Genomic DNA, 24,882 nt, shown 5'->3' with positions numbered 1-24,882 from the left:
GGGGTATTACATTGTACCTGGTCTGATCGGATACAGGTGGGGAAGTATTACATAGTACCTGGTCTGATCGAATACAGGTGAGGGAGTATTAAAAAGTACCTGGTCTGGTCAGATTCAGGTGAGAGTATTACATAGTACCTGGTCTGATCGGATACATGTGGGGGAGTATGACATAGTACCTGGTCTGATAAAGAGGGGGAATATTACATAGTACCTTGTCTGATACAGGTGGGGGAGTATTACATAGTATCTGGTCTGATCGGATACAGGTGGGGGAGTATTACATAGTACCTGGTCTGATCGAATACAGGTGGGGGAGTATTACATAGTACCTGGTCTGATCGGATACAGGTCGGGGAGTATTACATAATATCTGGTCTGATCGGATACAGGTGGGGGAGTATTACATGGTACCTGGTCTGATCGGATACAGGTGGGGGTATTACATAACACCTGGTCTGATACAGGTCGGGGAGTATTACATAGTATCTGGTCTGATTGGATACAGGTGGGGGAGTATTACATAGTACCTGGTCTGATCAGATACAGGTGGGGGAGTATTACATAGTACTTGGTCTGATCGGATACAGGTGGGGGAGTATTACATAGTACCTGGTCTGATCGGATACAGGTGGGGGTATTACATATAACCTGGTCTGATACAGGTGGGGGAGTATTACATAGTATCTGGTCTGATCGGATACAGGTGGGGGAGTATTATATAGTACCTGGTCTGATCGGATACAGGTGGGGGAGTATTACATAGTACCTGGTCTTATAGAGAGGGGGAATATTACATACTACCTGGTCTGATACAGGTAGGGGAGTATTACATAGTATCTGGTCTGATCGGATACAGGTGGGGGAGTATTACATAGTATCTGGTCTGATCGGATACAGGTGGGGGAGTATTATATAGTACCTGGTCTGATCGGATACAGGTGGGGGAGTATTACATAGTACCTGGTCTGATCGGATACAGGTGGGGGAGTATTACATAGTACCTGGTCTGATAGAGGAAGGGAGGGGATTATTATATAGTACCTGTTTTGATCGGATACAGGTTGGGGAGTATTACATAGTACCCGGTCTGATCAGATACAGGTGGGGGAGTATTACAAAGTATCTGGTCTGATCAGATACAGGTGTGGGGGGTATTACATTGTACCTGGTCTGATTGGATACAGGTGGGGGAGTATTACATAGTACCTGGTCTGATCAGATACAGGTGGGGGAGTACACAATTGTACCTGGTCTGATCGGATACATGTGGGGGAGTATTACATAGTACCTGGTCTGATCGGATACAGTTGGGGGTATTACATAGTATCTGGTCTGATACAGGTGGGGTAGTATGACATAGTACCTGGTCTGATAAAGAGGGGGAATATTACATAGTACCTGGTCTGATACAGGTGGGGGAGTATGACATAGTACCTGGTCTGATCGGATACAGATGGGAGTATTACATAGTATCTGGTCTGATCGGATACAGGTGGGGGAGTATTACATAGTAACTGGTCTGATCGGATACAGGTCGGGGAGTATTACATAGTACCTGGTCTGATCGGATACAGGTGGGGAAGTATTACATAGTACCTGGTCTGATCGAATACAGGTGAGGGAGTATTAAAAAGTACATGGTCTGGTCAGATTCAGGTGAGAGTATTACATAGTACCTGGTCTGATCGGATACAGGTGGGGGAGTATTACATGGTACCTGGTCTGAACGGATACAGGTGGGGGTATTACATAACACCTGGTCTGATACAGGTCGGTGAGTATTACATCGTATCTGGTCTGATCGGATACAGGTGGGGGAGTATTACATAATACCTGGTCTGATCAGATACAGGTGGGGGACTATTACATAGTACTTGGTCTGATCGGATACAGGTGGGGGAGGATTACATAGTACCTGGTCTGTTCGGATACAGGTGGGGGAGTATTACATAGTACCTACAGGTGGGGGAGTATTACATAGTACCTGGTCTGATCGGATACAGGTGGGGGAGTATTAACTAGTACCTGGTCTGATAGAGCTGGGGGAGTATTACACAGTACCTGGTCTGATCGGATACAGGTCGGGGAGTATTACAAAGTATCTGGTCTGATCAGATACAGGTGTGGGGGGTATTACATTGTACCTGGTCTGATCGGATACAGGTGTGGGGGGTATTACATTGTACTTGGTCTGATCGGATACAGGTGGGGGAGGATTACATAGTACCTGGTCTGTTCGGATACAGGTGGGGGAGTATTACATAGTACCTGGTCTGAAAGGATACAGGCGGGGGAGTATTGCATAGTACCCGGTCGGATCGGATACAGGTGGGGGAGTATTACATTGTACCTGGTCTGATACAGGTGGGGGAGTATTACATAGTACCTGGTCTGATAGAGAGGGGGAGTATTACATAGTACCTGGTCTGATCGGATACAGGTGGGGGAGTATTACATAGTACCTGGTCTGATCGGATACAGGTGGGGGAGTATTACATAGTACCTGGTCTGATAGAGGGGGGGGGGGGATTATTATATAGTACCTGGTCTGATCGGATACAGGTGGGGGAGTATTACAAAGTATCTGGTCTGATCAGATACAGGTGTGGGGGGTATTACATTGTACCTGGTCTGATCGGATACAGGTGGGGGAGTATTACATAGTACCTGGTCTAATCAGATACAGGTGGGGGAGTACAAAATTGTACCTGGTCTGATCGGATACATGTGGGGGAGTATTACATAGTACCTGGTCTGATCGGATACAGTTGGGGGTATTACATAGTATCTGGTCTGATACAGGTGGGGGAGTATGACATAGTACCTGGTCTGATAAAGAGGGGGAATATTACATAGTACCTGGTCTGATACAGGTGGGGGAGTATGACATAGTACCTGGTCTGATCGGATACAGATGGGAGTATTACATAGTATCTGGTCTGATCGGATACAGGTGGGGGAGTATTACATAGTACCTGGTCTGATCGGATACAGGTCGGGGAGTATTACATAGTACCTGGTCTGATCGGATACAGGTGGGGAAGTATTACATAGTACCTGGTCTGATCGAATACAGGTGAGGGAGTATTAAAAAGTACCTGGTCTGGTCAGATTCAGGTGAGAGTATTACATGGTACCTGGTCTGATCGGATACAGGTGGGGGTATTACATAACACCTGGTCTGATACAGGTCGGGGAGTATTACATCGTATCTGGTCTGATCGGATACAGGTGGGGGAGTATTACATAGTACCTGGTCTGGTCTGATCAGATACAGGTGGGGGACTATTACATAGTACTTGGTCTGATCGGATACAGGTGGGGGAGGATTACATAGTACCTGGTCTGTTCGGATACAGGTGGGGGAGTATTACATAGTACCTACAGGTGGGGGAGTATTACATAGTACCTGGTCTGATCGGATACAGGTGGGGGAGTATTAACTAGTACCTGGTCTGATAGAGGGGGGGGGGGGGATTATTATATAGTACCTGGTCTGATCGGATACAGGTCGGGGAGTATTACAAAGTACCTGGTCTGATCGGATACAGGTGTGGGGGGTATTACATTGTACTTGGTCTGATCGGATACAGGTGGGGGAGGATTACATAGTACCTGGTCTGTTCGGATACAGGTGGGGGAGTATTACATAGTACCTGGTCTGACAGGATACAGGCGGGGGAGTATTGCATAGTACCCGGTCGGATCGGATACAGGTGGGGGAGTATTACATTGTACCTGGTCTGATACAGGTGGGGGAGTATTACATAGTACCTGGTCTGATAGAGAGGGGGAGTATTACATAGTACCTGGTCTGATCGGATACAGGTGGGGGAGTATTACATAGTACCTGGTCTGATCGGATACAGGTGGGGGAGTATTATAGTACCTGGTCTGATAGAGGGGGGGGGGGATTATTATATATTACCTGGTCTGATCGGATACAGGTGGGGGAGTATTACATAGTGCCTGGTCTGATAGAGCTGGGGGAGTTTTACACAGTACCTGGTCTAATCTGATACAGGTCGGGAAGTATTTTCATTGTACCTGGTCTGATCGGATACAGGTGGGGGTGTATTACATAGTACCTGGGCTGATCAGATACAGGTGGGGGAGTATTACATAGTACCTGGTCTGATCGGATACAGGTGGGGGAGTATTACATAGTACCTGGTCTGATAGAGAGGGGGAATATTACATACTACCTGGTCTGATACAGGTGGGGGAGTATTACATAGTATCTGGTCTGATCGGATACAGGTGGGGGAGTATTACATAGTATCTGGTCTGATCGGATACAGGTGGGGGAGTATTATATAGTACCTGGTCTGATCGGATACAGGTGGGGGAGTATTACATAGTACCTGGTCTGATCGGATACAGGTGGGGGAGTATTAACTAGTACCTGGTCTGATAGAGGGGGGGGGGGATTATTATATAGTACCTGGTCTGATCGGATACAGGTTGGGGAGTATTACATAGTACCCGGTCTGATCGGATACAGGTGGGGGAGTATTACATAGTGCCTGGTCTGATAGAGCTGGGGGGAGTATTACACAGTACCTGGTCTGATCGGATACAGGTCGGGGAGTATTACAAAGTATCTGGTCTGATCAGATACAGGTGTGGGGGGTATTACATTGTACCTGGTCTGATCAGATACAGGTGTGGGGGGTATTACATTGTACCTGGTCTGATCGGATACAGGTGGGGGAGGATTACATAGTACCTGGTCTGTTCGGATACAGGTGGGGGAGAATTACATAGTACCTGGTCTGACCGGATACAGGCGGGGGAGTATTGCATAGTAACCGGTCTGATAGGATACAGGTGGGGGAGTATTACATAGTACCTGGTCTGATCGGATACAGGTGGGGGAGTATTACATAGTACCTGGTCTGATAGAGGGGGGGGGGATTATTATATAGTACCTGGTCTGATCGGATACAGGTTGGGGAGTATTACATAGTACCCGGTCTGATCGGATACAGGTGGGGGAGTATTACATAGTGCCAGGTCTGATAGAGCTGGGGGAGTTTTACACAGTACCTGGTCTGATCGAATACAGGCGAGGGAGTATTAAATAGTACCTGGTCTGATCGGATACATGTGGGGGAGTATGACATAGTACCTGGTCTGATAAAGACGGGGAATATTACATAGTACCTTGTCTGATACAGGTGGGGGAGTATTACATAGTATCTGGTCTGATCGGATACAGGTGGGGGAGTATTACATATTACCTGGTCTGATCGAATACAGGTGGGGGAGTATTACATAGTACCTGGTCTGTTCGGATACAGGTGGGGGAGTATTACATAGGTCCTGGTCTGACCGGATACAGGCGGGGGAGTATTGCATAGTACCTGGTCTGATCGGATACAGGTCGGGGAGTATTACATAGTACCTGGTCTGATCGGATACAGGTGGGGGTATTACATATAACCTGGTCTGATACAGGTGGGTGAGTATTACATAGTATCTGGTCTGATCGGATACAGGTGGGGGAGTATTATATAGTACCTGGTCTGATCGGATACAGGTGGGGGAGTATTACATAGTACCTGGTCTTATAGAGAGGGGGAATATTACATACTACCTGGTCTGATACAGGTGGGGGAGTATTACATAGTATCTGGTCTGATCGGATACAGGTGGGGGAGTATTACATAGTATCTGGTCTGATCGGATACAGGTGGGGGAGTATTATATAGTACCTGGTCTGATCGGATACAGGTGGGGGAGTATTACATAGTACCTGGTCTGATCGGATACAGGTGGGGGAGTATTACATAGTACCTGGTCTGATAGAGGAAGGGGGGGGGGATTATTATATAGTACCTGGTCTGATCGGATACAGGTTGGGGAGTATTACATAGTACCCGGTCTGATCGGATACAGGTGGGGGAGTATTACAAAGTATCTGGTCTGATCAGATACAGGTGTGGGGGGTATTACATTGTACCTGGTCTGATCGGATACAGGTGGGGGAGTATTACATAGTACCTGGTCTGATCAGATACAGGTGGGGGAGTACAAAATTGTACCTGGTCTGATCGGATACATTTGGGGGAGTATTACATAGTACCTGGTCTGATCGGATACAGTTGGGGGTATTACATAGTGCCTGGTCTGATAGAGCTGGGGGAGTTTTACACAGTACCTGGTCTAATCTGATACAGGTCGGGAAGTATTTTCATTGTACCTGGTCTGATCGGATACAGGTGGGGGAGTATTACATAGTACCTGGTCTGATCGGATACAGGTGGGGGAGTATTACATAGTACCTGGTCTGATAGAGGGGGGGGGGGGGGATTATTATATATTACCTGGTCTGATCGGATACAGGTGGGGGAGTATTACATAGTGCCTGGTCTGATAGAGCTGGGGGAGTTTTACACAGTACCTGGTCTAATCTGATACAGGTCGGGAAGTATTTTCATTGTACCTGGTCTGATCGGATACAGGTGGGGGTGTATTACATAGTACCTGGGCTGATCAGATACAGGTGGGGGAGTATTACATAGTACCTGGTCTGATCGGATACAGGTGGGGGAGTATTACATAGTACCTGGTCTGATAGAGAGGGGGAATATTACATACTACCTGGTCTGATACAGGTGGGGGAGTATTACATAGTATCTGGTCTGATCGGATACAGGTGGGGGAGTATTACATAGTATCTGGTCTGATCGGATACAGGTGGGGGAGTATTATATAGTACCTGGTCTGATCGGATACAGGTGGGGGAGTATTACATAGTACCTGGTCTGATCGGATACAGGTGGGGGAGTATTAACTAGTACCTGGTCTGATAGAGGGGGGGGGGGATTATTATATAGTACCTGGTCTGATCGGATACAGGTTGGGGAGTATTACATAGTACCCGGTCTGATCGGATACAGGTGGGGGAGTATTACATAGTGCCTGGTCTGATAGAGCTGGGGGGAGTATTACACAGTACCTGGTCTGATCGGATACAGGTCGGGGAGTATTACAAAGTATCTGGTCTGATCAGATACAGGTGTGGGGGGTATTACATTGTACCTGGTCTGATCAGATACAGGTGTGGGGGGTATTACATTGTACCTGGTCTGATCGGATACAGGTGGGGGAGGATTACATAGTACCTGGTCTGTTCGGATACAGGTGGGGGAGAATTACATAGTACCTGGTCTGACCGGATACAGGCGGGGGAGTATTGCATAGTAACCGGTCTGATAGGATACAGGTGGGGGAGTATTACATAGTACCTGGTCTGATCGGATACAGGTGGGGGAGTATTACATAGTACCTGGTCTGATAGAGGGGGGGGGGATTATTATATAGTACCTGGTCTGATCGGATACAGGTTGGGGAGTATTACATAGTACCCGGTCTGATCGGATACAGGTGGGGGAGTATTACATAGTGCCAGGTCTGATAGAGCTGGGGGAGTTTTACACAGTACCTGGTCTGATCGAATACAGGCGAGGGAGTATTAAATAGTACCTGGTCTGATCGGATACATGTGGGGGAGTATGACATAGTACCTGGTCTGATAAAGACGGGGAATATTACATAGTACCTTGTCTGATACAGGTGGGGGAGTATTACATAGTATCTGGTCTGATCGGATACAGGTGGGGGAGTATTACATATTACCTGGTCTGATCGAATACAGGTGGGGGAGTATTACATAGTACCTGGTCTGTTCGGATACAGGTGGGGGAGTATTACATAGGTCCTGGTCTGACCGGATACAGGCGGGGGAGTATTGCATAGTACCTGGTCTGATCGGATACAGGTCGGGGAGTATTACATAGTACCTGGTCTGATCGGATACAGGTGGGGGTATTACATATAACCTGGTCTGATACAGGTGGGTGAGTATTACATAGTATCTGGTCTGATCGGATACAGGTGGGGGAGTATTATATAGTACCTGGTCTGATCGGATACAGGTGGGGGAGTATTACATAGTACCTGGTCTTATAGAGAGGGGGAATATTACATACTACCTGGTCTGATACAGGTGGGGGAGTATTACATAGTATCTGGTCTGATCGGATACAGGTGGGGGAGTATTACATAGTATCTGGTCTGATCGGATACAGGTGGGGGAGTATTATATAGTACCTGGTCTGATCGGATACAGGTGGGGGAGTATTACATAGTACCTGGTCTGATCGGATACAGGTGGGGGAGTATTACATAGTACCTGGTCTGATAGAGGAAGGGGGGGGGGATTATTATATAGTACCTGGTCTGATCGGATACAGGTTGGGGAGTATTACATAGTACCCGGTCTGATCGGATACAGGTGGGGGAGTATTACAAAGTATCTGGTCTGATCAGATACAGGTGTGGGGGGTATTACATTGTACCTGGTCTGATCGGATACAGGTGGGGGAGTATTACATAGTACCTGGTCTGATCAGATACAGGTGGGGGAGTACAAAATTGTACCTGGTCTGATCGGATACATTTGGGGGAGTATTACATAGTACCTGGTCTGATCGGATACAGTTGGGGGTATTACATAGTGCCTGGTCTGATAGAGCTGGGGGAGTTTTACACAGTACCTGGTCTAATCTGATACAGGTCGGGAAGTATTTTCATTGTACCTGGTCTGATCGGATACAGGTGGGGGTGTATTACATAGTACCTGGGCTGATCAGATACAGGTGGGGGAGTATTACATAGTACCTGGTCTGATCGGATACAGGTGGGGGAGTATTACATAGTACCTGGTCTGATAGAGAGGGGGAATATTACATACTACCTGGTCTGATACAGGTGGGGGAGTATTACATAGTATCTGGTCTGATCGGATACAGGTGGGGGAGTATTACATAGTATCTGGTCTGATCGGATACAGGTGGGGGAGTATTATATAGTACCTGGTCTGATCGGATACAGGTGGGGGAGTATTAACTAGTACCTGGTCTGATAGAGGGGGGGGGGGGGGGATTATTCTATAGTACCTGGTCTGATCGGATACAGGTTGGGGAGTATTCCATAGTACCCGGTCTGATCGGATACAGGTGGGGGAGTATTACATAGTGCCTGGTCTGATAGAGCTGGGGGGAGTATTACACAGTACCTGGTCTGATCGGATACAGGTCGGGGAGTATTACAAAGTATCTGGTCTGATCAGATACAGGTGTGGGGGGTATTACATTGTACCTGGTCTGATCGGATACAGGTGTGGGGGGTATTACATTGTACCTGGTCTGATCGGATACAGGTGGGGGAGGATTACATAGTACCTGGTCTGTTCGGATACAGGTGGGGGAGAATTACATAGTACCTGGTCTGACCGGATACAGGCGGGGGAGTATTGCATAGTAACCGGTCTGATAGGATACAGGTGGGGGAGTATTACATTGTACCTGGTCTGATACAGGTGGGGGAGTATTACATAGTACCTGGTCTGATAGAGAGGGGGAGTATTACATAGTACCTGGTCTGACCGGATACAGGTGGGGGAGTATTATATAGTACCTGGTCTGATCGGATACAGGTGGGGGAGTATTACATAGTACCTGGTCTGATCGGATACAGGTGGGGGAGTATTACATAGTACCTGGTCTGATAGAGGGGGGGGGGGATTATTATATAGTACCTGGTCTGATCGGATACAGGTTGGGGAGTATTACATAGTACCCGGTCTGATCGGATACAGGTGGGGGAGTATTACATAGTGCCAGGTCTGATAGAGCTGGGGGAGTTTTACACAGTACCTGGTCTGATCGAATACAGGCGAGGGAGTATTAAATAGTACCTGGTCTGATCGGATACATGTGGGGGAGTATGACATAGTACCTGGTCTGATAAAGACGGGGAATATTACATAGTACCTTGTCTGATACAGGTGGGGGAGTATTACATAGTATCTGGTCTGATCGGATACAGGTGGGGGAGTATTACATATTACCTGGTCTGATCGAATACAGGTGGGGGAGTATTACATAGTACCTGGTCTGTTCGGATACAGGTGGGGGAGTATTACATAGGTCCTGGTCTGACCGGATACAGGCGGGGGAGTATTGCATAGTACCTGGTCTGATCGGATACAGGTCGGGGAGTATTACATAATATCTGGTCTGATCGGATACAGGTGGGGGTATTACATAACACCTGGTCTGATACAGGTCGGGGAGTATTACATAGTATCTGGTCTGATCAGATACAGGTGGGGGAGTATTACATAGTACTTGGTCTGATCGGATACAGGTGGGGGAGTATTACATAGTACCTGGTCTGATCGGATACAGGTGGGGGTATTACATATAACCTGGTCTGATACAGGTGGGTGAGTATTACATAGTATCTGGTCTGATCGGATACAGGTGGGGGAGTATTATATAGTACCTGGTCTGATCGGATACAGGTGGGGGAGTATTACATAGTACCTGGTCTTATAGAGAGGGGGAATATTACATACTACCTGGTCTGATACAGGTGGGGGAGTATTACATAGTATCTGGTCTGATCGGATACAGGTGGGGGAGTATTACATAGTATCTGGTCTGATCGGATACAGGTGGGGGAGTATTATATAGTACCTGGTCTGATCGGATACAGGTGGGGGAGTATTACATAGTACCTGGTCTGATCGGATACAGGTGGGGGAGTATTACATAGTACCTGGTCTGATAGAGGAAGGGGGGGGGGATTATTATATAGTACCTGGTCTGATCGGATACAGGTTGGGGAGTATTACATAGTACCCGGTCTGATCGGATACAGGTGGGGGAGTATTACAAAGTATCTGGTCTGATCAGATACAGGTGTGGGGGGTATTACATTGTACCTGGTCTGATCGGATACAGGTGGGGGAGTATTACATAGTACCTGGTCTGATCAGATACAGGTGGGGGAGTACCAAATTGTACCTGGTCTGATCGGATACATTTGGGGGAGTATTACATAGTACCTGGTCTGATCGGATACAGTTGGGGGTATTACATAGTGCCTGGTCTGATAGAGCTGGGGGAGTTTTACACAGTACCTGGTCTAATCTGATACAGGTCGGGAAGTATTTTCATTGTACCTGGTCTGATCGGATACAGGTGGGGGTGTATTACATAGTACCTGGGCTGATCAGATACAGGAGGGGGAGTATTACATAGTACCTGGTCTGATCGGATACAGGTGGGGGAGTATTACATAGTACCTGGTCTGATAGAGAGGGGGAATATTACATACTACCTGGTCTGATACAGGTGGGGGAGTATTACATAGTATCTGGTCTGATCGGATACAGGTGGGGGAGTATTACATAGTATCTGGTCTGATCGGATACATGTGGGGGAGTATTATATAGTACCTGGTCTGATCGGATACAGGTGGGGGAGTATTACATAGTACCTGGTCTGATCGGATACAGGTGGGGGAGTATTAACTAGTACCTGGTCTGATAGAGGGGGGGGGGGGGGGGATTATTACATAGTACCTGGTCTGATCGGATACAGGTTGGGGAGTATTACATAGTACCCGGTCTGATCGGATACAGGTGGGGGAGTATTACATAGTGCCTGGTCTGATAGAGCTGGGGGGAGTATTACACAGTACCTGGTCTGATCGGATACAGGTCGGGGAGTATTACAAAGTATCTGGTCTGATCAGATACAGGTGTGGGGGGTATTACATTGTACCTGGTCTGATCGGATACAGGTGTGGGGGGTATTACATTGTACCTGGTCTGATCGGATACAGGTGGGGGAGGATTACATAGTACCTGGTCTGTTCGGATACAGGTGGGGGAGAATTACATAGTACCTGGTCTGACCGGATACAGGCGGGGGAGTATTGCATAGTAACCGGTCTGATAGGATACAGGTGGGGGAGTATTACATTGTACCTGGTCTGATACAGGTGGGGGAGTATTACATAGTACCTGGTCTGATAGAGAGGGGGAGTATTACATAGTACCTGGTCTGACCGGATACAGGTGGGGGAGTATTATATAGTACCTGGTCTGATCGGATACAGGTGGGGGAGTATTACATAGTACCTGGTCTGATCGGATACAGGTGGGGGAGTATTACATAGTACCTGGTCTGATAGAGGGGGGGGGGGGATTATTATATAGTACCTGGTCTGATCGGATACAGGTTGGGGAGTATTACATAGTACCCGGTCTGATCGGATACAGGTGGGGGAGTATTACATAGTGCCAGGTCTGATAGAGCTGGGGGAGTTTTACACAGTACCTGGTCTGATCGAATACAGGCGAGGGAGTATTAAATAGTACCTGGTCTGATCGGATACATGTGGGGGAGTATGACATAGTACCTGGTCTGATAAAGACGGGGAATATTACATAGTACCTTGTCTGATACAGGTGGGGGAGTATTACATAGTATCTGGTCTGATCGGATACAGGTCGGGGGGTATTACATATTACCTGGTCTGATCGAATACAGGTGGGGGAGTATTACATAGTACCTGGTCTGTTCGGATACAGGTGGGGGAGTATTACATAGGTCCTGGTCTGACCGGATACAGGCGGGGGAGTATTGCATAGTACCTGGTCTGATCGGATACAGGTCGGGGAGTATTACATAATATCTGGTCTGATCGGATACAGGTGGGGGTATTACATAACACATGGTCTGATACAGGTCGGGGAGTATTACATAGTATCTGGTCTGATCAGATACAGGTGGGGGAGTATTACATAGTACTTGGTCTGATCGGATACAGGTGGGGGAGTATTACATAGTACCTGGTCTGATCGGATACAGGTGGGGGTATTACATATAACCTGGTCTGATACAGGTGGGTGAGTATTACATAGTATCTGGTCTGATCGGATACAGGTGGGGGAGTATTATATAGTACCTGGTCTGATCGGATACAGGTGGGGGAGTATTACATAGTACCTGGTCTTATAGAGAGGGGGAATATTACATACTACCTGGTCTGATACAGGTGGGGGAGTATTACATAGTATCTGGTCTGATCGGATACAGGTGGGGGAGTATTACATAGTATCTGGTCTGATCGGATACAGGTGGGGGAGTATTATATAGTACCTGGTCTGATCGGATACAGGTGGGGGAGTATTACATAGTACCTGGTCTGATCGGATACAGGTGGGGGAGTATTACATAGTACCTGGTCTGATAGAGGAAGGGGGGGGGATTATTATATAGTACCTGGTCTGATCGGATACAGGTTGGGGAGTATTACATAGTACCCGGTCTGATCGGATACAGGTGGGGGAGTATTACAAAGTATCTAGTCTGATCAGATACAGGTGTGGGGGGTATTACATTGTACCTGGTCTGATCGGATACAGGTGGGGGAGTATTACATAGTACCTGGTCTGATCAGATACAGGTGGGGGAGTACAAAATTGTACCTGGTCTGATCGGATACATTTGGGGGAGTATTACATAGTACCTGGTCTGATCGGATACAGTTGGGGGTATTACATAGTATCTGGTCTGATACAGGTGGGGGAGTATGACATAGTACCTGGTCTGATAAAGAGGGGGAATATTACATAGTACCTGGTCTGATACAGGTGGGGGAGTATGACATAGTACCTGGTCTGATCGGATACAGTTGGGAGTATTACATAGTATCTGGTCTGATCGGATACAGGTGGGGGAGTATTACATAGTACCTGGTCTGATCGGATACAGGTGGGGGTATTACATATAACCTGGTCTGATACAGGTGGGTGAGTATTACATAGTATCTGGTCTGATCGGATACAGGTGGGGGAGTATTATATAGTACCTGGTCTGATCGGATACAGGTGGGGGAGTATTACATAGTACCTGGTCTTATAGAGAGGGGGAATATTGCATACTACCTGGTCTGATACAGGTGGGGGAGTATTACATAGTATCTGGTCTGATCGGATACAGGTGGGGGAGTATTACATAGTATCTGGTCTGATCGGATACAGGTGGGTTAGTATTATATAGTACCTGGTCTGATCGGATACAGGTGGGGGAGTATTACATAGTACCTGGTCTGATCGGATACAGGTGGGGGAGTATTACATAGTACCTGGTCTGATAGAGGAAGGGGGGGGGATTATTATATAGTACCTGGTCTGATCGGATACAGGTGGGGGAGTATTACAAAGTATCTGGTCTGATCAGATACAGGTGTGGGGGGTATTACATTGTACCTGGTCTGATACAGGTGGGGGAGTATTACATAGTACCTGGTCTGATAGAGAGGGGGAGTATTACATAGTACCTAGTCTGACCGGATACAGGTGGGGGAGTATTATATAGTACCTGGTCTGATCGGATACAGGTGGGGGAGTATTACATAGTACCTGGTCTGATCGGATACAGGTGGGCGAGTATTACATAGTACCTGGTCTGATAGAGGGGGGGGGGATTATTATATAGTACCTGGTCTGATCGGATACAGGTTGGGGAGTATTACATAGTACCCGGTCTGATCGGATACAGGTGGGGGAGTATTACATAGTGCCAGGTCTGATAGAGCTGGGGGAGTTTTACACAGTACCTGGTCTGATCGAATACAGGCGAGGGAGTATTAAATAGTACCTGGTCTGATCGGATACATGTGGGGGAGTATGACATAGTACCTGGTCTGATAAAGACGGGGAATCTTACATAGTACCTTGTCTGATACAGGTGGGGGAGTATTACATAGTATCTGGTCTGATCGGATACAGGTGGGGGAGTATTACATATTACCTGGTCTGATCGAATACAGGTGGGGGAGTATTACATAGTACCTGGTCTGTTCGGATACAGGTGGGGGAGTATTACATAGGTCCTGGTCTGACCGGATACAGGCGGGGGAGTATTGCATAGTACCTGGTCTGATCGGATACAGGTCGGGGAGTATTACATAATATCTGGTCTGATCGGATACAGGTGGGGGTATTACATAACACCTGGTCTGATACAGGTCGGGGAGTATTACATAGTATCTGGTCTGATCAGATACAGGTGGGGGAGTATTACATAGTACTTGGTCTGATCGGATACAGGTGGGGGAGTATTACATAGTACCTGGTCTGATCGGATACAGGTGGGGGTATTACACATAACCTGGTCTGATACAGGTGGGTGAGTATTACATAGTATCTGGTCTGATCGGATACAGGTGGGGGAGTATTATATAGTACCTGGTCTGATCGGATACAGGTGGGGGAGTATTACATAGTACCTGGTCTTATAGAGAGGGGGAATATTACATACTACCTGGTCTGATACAGGTGGGGGAGTATTACATAGTATCTGGTCTGATCGGATACAGGTGGGGGAGTATTACATAGTATCTGGTCTGATCGGATACAGGTGGGGGAGTATTATATAGTACCTGGTCTGATCGGATACAGGTGGGGGAGTATTACATAGTACCTGGTCTTATAGAGAGGGGGAATATTGCATACTACCTGGTCTGATACAGGTGGGGGAGTATTACATAGTATCTGGTCTGATCGGATACAGGTGGGGGAGTATTACATAGTATCTGGTCTGATCGGATACAGGTGGGGGAGTATTATATAGTACCTGGTCTGATCGGATACAGGTGGGGGAGTATTACATAGTACCTGGTCTGATCGGATACAGGTGGGGGAGTATTACATAGTACCTGGTCTGATAGAGGAAGGGGGGGGGGATTATTATATAGTACCTGGTCTGATCGGATACAGGTGGGGGAGTATTACAAAGTATCTGGTCTGATCAGATACAGGTGTGGGGGGTATTACATTGTACCTGGTCTGATACAGGTGGGGGAGTATTACATAGTACCTGGTCTGATAGAGAGGGGGAGTATTACATAGTACCTGGTCTGACCGGATACAGGTGGGGGAGAATTACATAGGTCCTGGTCTGACCGGATACAGGCGGGGGAGTATTGCATAGTACCTGGTCTGATCGGATACAGGTCGGGGAGTATTACATAATATCTGGTCTGATCGGATACAGGTGGGGGAGTATTACATGGTACCTGGTCTGATCGGATACAGGTGGGGGTATTACATAACACCTGGTCTGATACAGGTCGGGGAGTATTACATAGTATCTGGTCTGATCAGATACAGGTGGGGGAGTATTACATAGTACTTGGTCTGATCGGATACAGGTGGGGGAGTATTACATAGTACCTGGTCTGATCGGATACAGGTGGGGGTATTACATATAACCTGGTCTGATACAGGTGGGTGAGTATTACATAGTATCTGGTCTGATCGGATACAGGTGGGGGAGTATTATATAGTACCTGGTCTGATCGGATACAGGTGGGGGAGTATTACATAGTACCTGGTCTTATAGAGAGGGGGAATATTACATACTACCTGGTCTGATACAGGTGGGGGAGTATTACATAGTATCTGGTCTGATCGGATACAGGTGGGGGAGTATTACATAGTATCTGGTCTGATCGGATACAGGTGGGGGAGTATTATATAGTACCTGGTCTGATCGGATACAGGTGGGGGAGTATTACATAGTACCTGGTCTGATCGGATACAGGTGGGGGAGTATTACATAGTACCTGGTCTGATAGAGGAAGGGGGGGGGATTATTATATAGTACCTGGTCTGATCGGATACAGGTTGGGGAGTATTACATAGTACCCGGTCTGATCGGATACAGGTGGGGGAGTATTACAAAGTATCTGGTCTGATCAGATACAGGTGTGGGGGGTATTACATTGTACCTGGTCTGATCGGATACAGGTGGGGGAGTATTACATAGTACCTGGTCTGATCAGATACAGGTGGGGGAGTACAAAATTGTACCTGGTCTGATCGGATACATTTGGGGGAGTATTACATAGTACCTGGTCTGATCGGATACAGTTGGGGGTATTACATAGTATCTGGTCTGATACAGGTGGGGGAGTATGACATAGTACCTGGTCTGATAAAGAGGGGGAATATTACATAGTACCTGGTCTGATACAGGTGGGGGAGTATGACATAGTACCTGGTCTGATCGGATACAGTTGGGAGTATTACATAGTATCTGGTCTGATCGGATACAGGTGGGGGAGTATTACATAGTACCTGGTCTGATCGGATACAGGTGGGGGTATTACATATAACCTGGTCTGATACAGGTGGGTGAGTATTACATAGGATCTGGTCTGATCGGATACAGGTTGGGGAGTATTATATAGTACCTGGTCTGATCGGATACAGGTGGGGGAGTATTACATAGTAACTGGTCTTATAGAGAGGGGGAATATTGCATACTACCTGGTCTGATACAGGTGAGGGAGTATTACATAGTATCTGGTCTGATCGGATACAGGTGGGGGAGTATTACATAGTATCTGGTCTGATCGGATACAGGTGGGGGAGTATTATATAGTACCTGGTCTGATCGGATACAGGTGGGGGAGTATTACATAGTACCTGGTCTGATCGGATACAGGTGGGGGAGTATTACATAGTACCTGGTCTGATAGAGGAAGGGGGGGGGATTATTATATAGTACCTGGTCTGATCGGATACAGGTGGGGGAGTATTACAAAGTATCTGGTCTGATCAGATACAGGTGTGGGGGGTATTACATTGTACCTGGTCTGATCGGATACAGGTGGGGGAGTATTACATAGTACCTGGTCTGATCGGATACATGTGGGGGAGTATGACATAGTACCTGGTCTGATAAAGAGGGGGAATATTACATAGTACCTGGTCTGATACAGGTGGGGGAGTATTACATAGTATCTGGTCTGATCGGATACAGGTGGGGGAGTATTACATAGTACCTGGTCTGATCGGATACAGGTGGGGGAGTATTACATAGTACCTGGTCTGTTCGGATACAGGTGGGGGAGTATTACATAGTACCTGGTCTGATCGGATACAGGTGGGGGAGTATTACATAGTACCTGGTCTGATCGGATACAGGTGGGGGAGTATTACATAGTACCTGGTCTGATAGAGGAAGGGGGGGGATTATTATATAGTACCTGGTCTAATCGGATACAGGTTGGGGAGTATTACATAGTACCCGGTCTGATCGGATACAGGTGGGGGAGTATTACAAAGTATCTGGTCTGATCAGATACAGGTGTGGGGGGTATTACATTGTACCTGGTCTGATCGGATACAGGTGGGGGAGTATTACATAGTACCTGGTCTGATCAGATACAGGTGGGGGAGTACAAAATTGTACCTGGTCTGATCGGATACATGTGGGGGAGTATTACATAGTACCTGGTCTGATCGGATACAGTTGGGGGTATTACATAGTATCTGGTCTGATACAGGTGGGGGAGTATGACATAGTACCTGGTCTGATGAAGAGGGGGAATATTACATAGTACCTGGTCTGATACAGGTGGGGGAGTATGACATAGTACCTGGTCTGATCGGATACAGTTGGGAGTATTACATAGTATCTGGTCTGATCGGATACAGGTGGGGGAGTATTACATAGTACCTGGTCTGATCGGATACAGGTGGGGGTATTACATATAACCTGGTCTGATACAGGTGGGTGAGTATTACATAGTATCTGGTCTGATCGGATACAGGTGGGGGAGTATTATATAGTACCTGGTCTGATCGGATACAGGTGGGGGAGTATTACATAGTACCTGGTCTTATAGAGAGGGGGAATATTGCATACTACCTGGTCTCATACAGGTGGGGGAGTATTACATAGTATTTGGTCTGATCGGATACAGGTGGGGGAGTATTACATAGTATCTGGTCTGATCGGATACAGGTGGGGGAGTATTATATAGTACCTGGTCTGATCGGATACAGGTGGGGGAGTATTACATAGTACCTGGTCTGATCGGATACAGGTGGGGGAGTATTACATAGTACCTGGTCTGATAGAGGAAGGGGGGGGGATTATTATATAGTACCTGGTCTGATCGGATACAGGTGGGGGAGTATTACAAAGTATCTGGTCTGATCAGATACAGGTGTGGGGGGTATTACATTGTACCTGGTCTGATCGGATACAGGTGGGGGAGTATTACATAGTACCTGGTCTGATCGGATACATGTGGGGGAGTATGACATAGTACCTGGTCTGATAAAGAGGGGGAATATTACATAGTACCTGGTCTGATACAGGTGGGGGAGTATTACATAGTATCTGGTCTGATCGGATACAGGTGGGGGAGTATTACATAGTACCTGGTCTGATCGGATACCGGTGGGGGAGTATTACATAGTACCTGGTCTGTTCGGATACAGGTGGGGGAGTATTACATAGTACCTGGTCTGATCGGATACAGGTGGGGGAGTATTACATAGTACCTGGTCTGTTCGGATACAGGTGGGGGAGTATTACATAGTACCTGGTCTGATCGGATACAGGTGGGGGAGTATTACATAGTACCTGGTCTGTTCGGATACAGGTGGGGGAGTATTACATAGGTCCTGGTCTGACCGGATACAGGCGGGGGAGTATTGCATAGTACCTGGTCTGATCGGATACAGGTCGGGGAGTATTACATAATATCTGGTCTGATCGGATACATGTGGGGGAGTATTACATGGTACCTGGTCTGATCGGATACAGGTGGGGGTATTACATAACACCTGGTCTGATACAGGTCGGGGAGTATTACATAGTACCTGGTCTGATCGGATACATGCGGGGGAGTATTACATAGTACCTGGTCTGATCAGATACAGGTGGGGGAGTATTACAGAGTACTTGGTCTGATCGGATACAGGTGGGGGAGTATTACATAGTACCTGGTCTGATCGGATACAGGTGGGGGTATTACATATAACCTGGTCTGATACAGGTGGGGGAGTATTACATAGTATCTTGTCTGATCGGATACAGGTGGGGGAGTATTACATAGTATCTGGTCTGACAGGATACAGGTGGAGGAGTATTACATAGTACCTGGTCTGACAGGATACAGGTGGGGGTGTATTACATAGTACCTGGTCAGATCGGATACAGGTCGGGGAGTATTACATAGTATCTGGTCTGATCGGATACAGGTGGGGGAGTATTACATAGTACCTGGTCTGATCAGATACAGGTGGGGGAGTATTACATAGTACTTGGTCTGATCGGATACAGGTCTGGGAGTATTACATAGTACCTGGTCTGATCGGATACAGGTGGGGGTATTACATATAACCTGGTCTGATACAGGTGGGTGAGTATTACATAGTATCTGGTCTGATCGGATACAGGTGGGGGAGTATTATATAGTACCTGGTCTGATCGGATACAGGTGGGGGAGTATTACATAGTACCTGGTCTTATAGAGAGGGGGAATATTACATACTACCTGGTCTGATACAGGTGGGGGAGTATTACATAGTATCTGGTCTGATCGGATACAGGTGGGGGAGTATTACATAGTATCTGGTCTGATCGGATACAGGTGGGGGAGTATTATATAGTACCTGGTCTGATCGGATACAGGTGGGGGAGTATTACATAGTACCTGGTCTGATCGGATACAGGTGGGGGAGTATTACATAGTACCTGGTCTGATAGAGGAAGGGGGGGGGATTATTATATAGTACCTGGTCTGATCGGATACAGGTTGGGGAGTATTACATAGTACCCGGTCTGATCGGATACAGGTGGGGGAGTATTACAAAGTATCTGGTCTGATCAGATACAGGTGTGGGGAGTATTACATAGTACCTGGTCTGATCAGATACAGGTGGGGGAGTACAAAATTGTACCTGGTCTGATCGGATACATGTGGGGGAGTATTACATAGTACCTGGTCTGATCGGATACAGTTGGGGGTATTACATAGTATCTGGTCTGATACAGGTGGGGGAGTATGACATAGTACCTGGTCTGATAAAGAGGGGGAATATTACATAGTACCTGGTCTGATACAGGTGGGGGAATATTACATAGTACCTGGTCTGATACAGGTGGGGGAGTATGACATAGTACCTGGTCTGATCGGATACAGTTGGGAGTATTACATAGTATCTGGTCTGATCGGATACAGGTGGGGGAGTATTACATAGTACCTGGTCTGATCGGATACAGGTGGGGGTATTACATATAACCTGGTCTGATACAGGTGGGTGAGTATTACATAGTATCTGGTCTGATCGGATACAGGTGGGGGAGTATTATATAGTACCTGGTCTGATCGGATACAGGTGGGGGAGTATTACATAGTACCTGGTCTGATCAGATACAGGTGGGGGAGTATTACATAGTATCTGGTATGATCGGATACAGGTGGGGGAGTATTACATGGTACCTGGTCTGATCGGATACAGGTGGTGGTATTACATAATACCTGGTCTGATACAGGTGGGGGAGTATTACATAGTATCTGGTCTGATCGGATACAGGTGGGGGAGTATTACATAGTACCTGGTCTGTTCGGAAACAGGTGGGGGAGTATTACATAGTACCTGGTCTGATCGGATACAGGTCGGGGAGTATTACATAGTACCTGGTCTGATCGGATACAGGTCGAGGAGTATTACAGAGTATCTGGTCTGATCTGATACATGTGGGGGAGTATTACATAGTACCTGGTCTGATCGGATACGGGTCGGGGAGTATTACATAGTATCTGGTCTGATCGGACACAGGTGGGGGAGTATTACATAGTACTTGGTCTGATCGGATACAGGTGGGGGTGTATTATTTAGGTCCTGGTCTGACCGGATACAGGCTGGGGAGCATTGCATAGTACCTGGTCTGATCGTATAAAGGTCGGGGAGTATTACATAGTATCTGGTCTGATCGGATACAGGTGGGGGAGTATTACATGGTACCTGGTCTAATCGGATACAGGTGGGGGTATTACATAACACCTGGTCTGATACAGGTCGGGGAGTATTACATAGTATCTGGTCTGATCGGATACAGGTGGGGGAGTATTACATAGTACCTGGTCTGATCAGATACAGGTGGGGGAGTATTACATAGTACTTGGTCTGATCGGATACAGGTGGGGGAGTATTACATAGTACCTGGTCTGATCGGATACAGGTGGGGGTATTACATATAACCTGGTCTGATACAGGTGGGGGAGTATTACATAGTATCTGGTCTGATCCGATACAGGTGGGGGAGTATTATATAGTACCTGGTCTGATCGGATACAGGTGGGGGAGTATTACATAGTACCTGGTCTTATAGAGAGGGGGAATATGACATACTACCTGGTCTGATACAGGTGGGGGAGTATTACATAGTATCTGGTCTGATCGGATACAGGTGGGGGAGTATTACATAGTATCTGGTCTGATCGGATACAGGTGGGGGAGTATTATATAGTACCTGGTCTGATCGGATACAGGTGGGGGAGTATTACATAGTACCTGGTCTGATCGGATACAGGTGGGGGAGTATTACATAGTAATTGGTCTGATAGAGGAAGGGGGGGGATTATTATATAGTACCTGGTCTGATCGGATACAGGTTGGGGAGTATTACATAGTACCCGGTCTGATCGGATACAGGTGGGGGAGTATTACAAAGTATCTGGTCTGATCAGATACAGGTGTGGGGGGTATTACATTGTACCTGGTCTGATCGGATACAGGTGGGGGAGTATTACATAGTACCTGGTCTGATCAGATACATGTGGGGGAGTATTACATTGTACCTGGTCTGATCGGATAGAGTTGGGGGTATTACATAGTATCTGGTCTGATACAGGTGGGGGAGTATGACATAGTATCTGGTCTGATACAGGTGGGGGAGTATGACATAGTACCTGGTCTGATAAAGAGGGGGAATATTATATAGTACCTGGTCTGATACAGGTGGGGGAGTATGACATAGTACCTGGTCTGATCGGATACAGGTGTGGGAGTATTACATAGTACCTGGTCTGATCGGATACAGGTCGGGGAGTATTACATAGTACCTGGTCTGATCGGATACAGGTGGGGGAGTATTACATAGTACCTGGTCTGTTCGGATACAGGTGGGGGAGTATTACATAGGTCCTGGTCTGACCGGATACACGCGGGGGAGTATTGCATAGTACCTGGTCTGATCGGATACAGTTCGGGGAGTATTACATAATATCTGGTCTGATCGGATACATGCGGGGGAGTATTACATGGTACCTGGTCTGATCGGATCCAGGTGGGAGTATTACATAGTACCTGGTCTGATCAGATACAGGTCGGGGAGTATTACATAGTATCTGGTCTGATCGGATACATGCGGGGGAGTATTACATAGTACCTGGTCTGATCAGATACAGGTGGGGGAGTATTACAGAGTACTTGGTCTGATCGGATACAGGTGGGGGAGTATTACATAGTACCTGGTCTGATCGGATACAGGTGGGGGTATTACATACAGTGGGGAGAACAAGTATTTGATACACTGCCGATTTTGCAGGTTTTCCCACTTACAAAGCATGTAGAGGTCTGTAATTTTTATCATAGGTACACTTCAACGGTGAGAGACGGAATCTAAAACAAAAATCCTGAATATCACATTGTATGAATTTTAAGTAATTAATTAGCATTTTATTGCATGACATAAGTATTTGATCACCTACCAACCAGTAAGAATTCCGGCTCTCACAGACCTGTTAGTTTTTCTTTAAGAAGCCCTCCTGTTCTCCACTCATTACCTGTATTAACTGCACCTGTTTGAACTTGTTACCTGTATAAAAGACACCTGTCCACACACTCAATCAAACAGACTCCAACCTCTCCACAATGGCCAAGACCAGAGAGCTGTGTAAGGACATCAGGGATAAAATTGTAGACCTGCAAAAGGCTGGGATGGGCTACAGGACAATAGGCAAGCAGCTTGGTGAGAAGGCAACAACTGTTGGCGCAATTATTAGAAAATGGAAGAAGTTCAAGATGACGGTCAATCACCCTCGGTCTAGGGCTCCATGCAAGATCTCACCTCGTGGGGCATCAATGATCATGAGGAAGGTGAGGGATCAGCCCAGAACTACATGGCAGGACCTGGTCAATGACCTGAAGAGAGCTGGGACCACAGTCTCAAAGAAAACCATTAGTAACACACTACGCCGTCATGGATTAAAATCCTGCAGCGCACACAAGGTCCCCCTGCTCAAGCCAGCGCATGTCCAGGCCCGTCTGAAGTTTGCCAATGACCATCTGGATGATCCAGAGGAGGAATGGGAGAAGGTCATGTGGTCTGATGAGACAAAAATAGAGCTTTTTGGTCTAAACTCCACTCGCCGTGTTTGGAGGAAGAAGAAGGATGAGTACAACCCCAAGAACACCATCCCAACCGTGAAGCACGGAGGTGGAAACATCATTCTTTGGGGATGCTTTTCTGCAAAGGGGACAGGACGACTGTACCGTATTGAGGGGAGGATGGATGGGGCCATGTATCGTGAGATCTTGGCCAACAACCTCCTTCCCTCAGTAAGAGCATTGAAGATGGGTCGTGGCTGGGTCTTCCAGCATGACAACGACCCGAAACACACAGCCATGGCAACTAAGGAGTGGCTCCGTAAGAAGCATCTCAAGGTCCTGGAGTGGCCTAGCCAGTCTCCAGACTTGAACCCAATAGAACATTTTTGGAGGGAGCTGAAAGTCCGTATTGCCCAGCGACAGCCCCGAAACGTGAAGGATCTGGAGAAGGTCTGTATGGAGGAGTGGGCCAAAATCCCTGCTGCAGTGCGTGCAAACCTGGTCAAGAACTACAGGAAATGTATGATCTCTGTAATTGCAAACAAAAGTTTCTGTACTAAATATTAAGTTCTGCTTTTCTGATGTATCAAATACTTATGTCATGCAATAAAATGCTAATTAATTACTTAAAAATCATACAATGTGATTTTCAGGATTTTTGTTTTAGATTCCGTCTCTCACAGTTGAAGTGTACCTATGATAAAAATTACAGACCTCTACATGCTTTGTAAGTAGGAAAACCTGCAAAATCGGCAGTGTATCAAATACTTGTTCTCCCCACTGTATAACCTGGTCTGATACAGGTGGGG

This window comes from Salvelinus alpinus, chromosome 29 (genome assembly GCF_045679555.1).
Source record: "Salvelinus alpinus chromosome 29, SLU_Salpinus.1, whole genome shotgun sequence".
NCBI lineage: Eukaryota > Metazoa > Chordata > Actinopteri > Salmoniformes > Salmonidae > Salvelinus > Salvelinus alpinus.
This window is presented reverse-complemented; position numbering follows the sequence as displayed.